The 3,622-nt window shown below is 43.4% G+C and overlaps 1 non-coding gene across 1 annotated transcript; it reads left to right on the forward strand.

The window, feature by feature from the left end:
• The first annotated feature begins 1,611 nt into the window (after positions 1-1,611).
• On the forward strand, positions 1,612-1,684 carry TRNAF-GAA (transfer RNA phenylalanine (anticodon GAA)). Its single transcript has one exon. It is a non-coding gene; the product is annotated as a tRNA-Phe (tRNA).
• Positions 1,685-3,622: the final 1,938 nt, after the last annotated feature.

Genomic DNA, 3,622 nt, shown 5'->3' on the forward strand with positions numbered 1-3,622 from the left:
TTATAGTTAATTTACAGCTTCAAGAAAAGTTGGTAAAGGCTAATTTTCCGATCGAAAATACTTAATAAAAACATCTTTTTTTACCCAAAAAATTTTGACATGATAATCTTTTAAGATGATTAATCATTATCGTGAAAGCATCACAAGCAAAGGAAAAAAAAATTGGTCCATCATGGACCACGTCCCAAACAATATAGTTGTAATGTCCAGAATTAAATATTTTAACAAACAATGTCTCACGCTTCTAGTCAATTTTCCGCTTTTATCAGAATTTTGATAAAACTTTCGTTGTTATTCCGTAAAAATATCTAATTTCACACTATAACATTAGTATATTTTTAGACAAATAATTAAAAGACAATAACTAGGCCCCCCCCTCATGGTGGGGGGGGGGCTCTACTCTGGGATGAGTCATTATTTGTTTATTATGTAGTTACTGTAGATGGGGCCCACGTGATTAAATTTTGCCGGGACCCTGTTGTAGAATATAGGGATATAGGAGACTTGTACTCATTGGTGTACGTAAAGGGGGGTTTGGAGTTCTTACCCCCCTCAAGCCGAGATTATAGTGTTATTTTTCAGGTAAAAACGTAAACCCCCTTGAGAAGAAAAAAAAATTAAACTCCCCTGGAAAATTCTGTACGCCTTTGCTTGTACTCATGACCCCACCCCCACAAAGGTGGGGCTGTCAGGACTCCAGTCCGAAGAAAATTCTTATAATTTTTTGTTTTTCTCGATATAAATTCATTATAAAGGGCCCGCGAAAAGACCCGCCCAGGGTCTAGCCTAGAGGCCCGAAAGAGATCTCAGCCTGGGGACCTTGCTACAAGATGTTAGAGCCATATGTCCATGGACCCCTGACAAGAATGGATCTGACAGGGCTCCAGCCCGGAGGCCTTAGAACATTCTTATCATTTTTGTGCTTTTCTATATTATAAATTTATAAATCTATAATAGAGAGGGGCCCGCTGAATGTCTGTGTATTTGGATCCTGCTGCATGACGTGGAGCGAGGGCCGTAACTAGGATTTTTGTGTTATTTTGCCGCCTCTACCACTTTAAAATTCGATAATTTTGTAACGGTGTTCTTTGTTCCCACCCAAAACTACCGCCCTCCAAGTTTTACCACTCGGGGCAGTTGCCCTCCTGCCCCCCCTCCCCCAGCGTGAGCATGGCTCCCACATCCTGGAACAGGGCCCCCTTAGGCTAGGATCTTTTGCGGGCCCCAGACCAGACTTTCACGGGCCCCATTATGATGTATTTATAGCGTTAAAAAGCAAAAAAAAAAAATGATCAGGATCGTCCCGGGCGTCAGGGCTGGGGAGCTGGCAGCCCCCACCCTTGTGAGCAAGGGCGTAGCCAGGGCGGGGGGGGGACTTGGGGGGTCTGGTCCCCCCCCCCCCCCGAAATGTGAGAAAATGACCGAAAAAAGGGAAAAAGATGGCCAAATCTATTGTTCTGTCACTTTGGTCCTTCCCCGAACGAAATTTCTGGCTACGCCCCTGCTTGTGAGGGTTATGGCCGTGGTCACATAATATCGATTTGACATCAAAACCATTTTGCTATTCAGCGAGGCCGCTTAGAATCAAAATCGAAGATTTCTCGGACAGTAGCCGAAATAGCTCAGTTGGGAGAGCGTTAGACTGAAGATCTAAAGGTCCCTGGTTCGATCCCGGGTTTCGGCAGCAACTTTTTTTTTAAATCAACTTTTAGGTTCAAGATCTGAACAAGCGAGGAGCCGATTCAAATCCGCCGAAAAAAGAGCAATTTATGTGGAAAATGTGCAGTTTATATAATTTTAGTGCATAATAAAAATTTTAATAACTTAATTATTTTACATATTTTGATGGTTTTTTTTTCAGGAGGAAGTCAAAATGATAGGGGCTGCTGGCAGCCGCCACATGAACAGTCGCCGGCGGGGATCGTCTCCGAATGTATCGCCACATATTTTACATCTAAATAGACGATCCCAGTTGCCGACCCAAAGTGAAAATGACGAGAGGCCCTCTACATCGAGGGCTCCTTCAAGTTCACCACGTCTATTGGTTCCCGAATTACCTCCTGGTGTCAAACTTGACCGAAGACGAAGAGCTGTCACCTCTTCAGACCAAAAAACGTGTGCCGTTCTACACACGAGGCTCAAGGGGCTTCGACTTGAAGATATAGCGTGAGTCATCTTTAATTATACTTGTTATTTCTTATGCAGCTACCCATAGTTGGGTAATTCTTATAGTGAAAATGTCCATTATATGTATATATATAAAAAACAGGTAGAAAAGTCTGGAGTTGATCTTTCTCAGAACAAGGGTTCTTAACCTCTTCTAGCCATGGTCAGGGTTTGATAAATCCCAGGCGCCAGGTCTCCATGACGACTGAAAAAGATCGGCGGCGTATGCGCCAGAAATTTTCTGTGTATGATGACTAAATTAGAGCCTGGAGTCAACACGCAAACTTTCCAGAATTTATGTGAGCATTTCCACCAACATGAGAGTAGGTCAGAGCGTCAGACATGATGAAAATATCGAGGGGGTCTGAGAGTTGGTAGGTCTGTTGTCCCGTATATACGGGACTCGAGCCTATGCGCAGGAGAGGGTAGCATTGCATGTATATTCATTAATTATTGGGGAAGCTCAGTCCCTCCTGAAATTTATTGGGGGGGGGGGGCGGGGAGGTCTCAAATAGCCTCGGCCTCCACGTTTCGACGCCTATGGAGAAGGTCATGAGGCTTAGAAAAGCATAAATAAAATTGTTTGGGTCATTTTTCACTGAAAAAGCGTATTCTTGGCTCCATTGCCGTCTCAAGAGGATCGTGGGCCCCGAACCAAGTGATTTTGAGGCCCTTGGGCAAGGCCGTAGCCGGGGGGGGGGAATTTGGGGGTCTGGTTCCCCGAAATATGAGAAAATGACTGAAAAAAGAGGGCTAAATCTATTGTTCTATCACTTTGGTCCCCTCGAAATGAAAGTCCCCCCTCCGAACAAAATTTCTGGCAATGGGCCTGCCCTTGGGCCTCAGAAAAACCTTGAAATAGGTAGCGAATTCTCGAAAATTCCAACCAAATCTCATTTTGTGAGGAACCCGTGCCGAGCCCATGTATCAAGATGGCACTGCTTGGCTCTTGGGAAATTATTTTTTTTTCCGACTTGTCAAGCCTTCCTCGCCATGAAGCAAAATCACCAACGTGATAAACTCTGCTACCCGTGGGTCTGTTTCTTTTCCGAAATTATTGAAACAAGTGGCACAATAAGCGAATTTGTGCTACCAAGTTTTGGTCGTAGGCCCATAGGTTAAGAACCTCCGTGTGGGGGGGGGGGGGAGGGAGGATTTTAGCTTCATTTTTAACGTTTTCAATTTTTAGGTTGGTAGGCCTCGCGGGGTTCGCCCCGTTTAACACTAAATTAACCTTGTCTTTGTTCGAAAAATTACACTTCCAGCATATGTTATTGACCTATGTTATGAATTTATCTATAGTTATTTATCTAGTATTGTTTAGAATTATTAGTCAATTATACAAGGGATGGCCTTGTAGTTGCATAAAGCCTTGTATAAACCGAAGAGAAGTGTATAAAAAACAACAAATGTGTGGTATTCACGAAAATTTTTAACATTTATTAATGTTCAAGAA

The sequence above is a fragment of the Pholcus phalangioides genome, unplaced genomic scaffold, assembly GCF_987345545.1.
Source record: "Pholcus phalangioides strain wild (caught in Gottingen) unplaced genomic scaffold, Ppha-v1.0 ptg000039l_1, whole genome shotgun sequence".
NCBI classification, from domain to species: Eukaryota; Metazoa; Arthropoda; class Arachnida; order Araneae; family Pholcidae; genus Pholcus; species Pholcus phalangioides.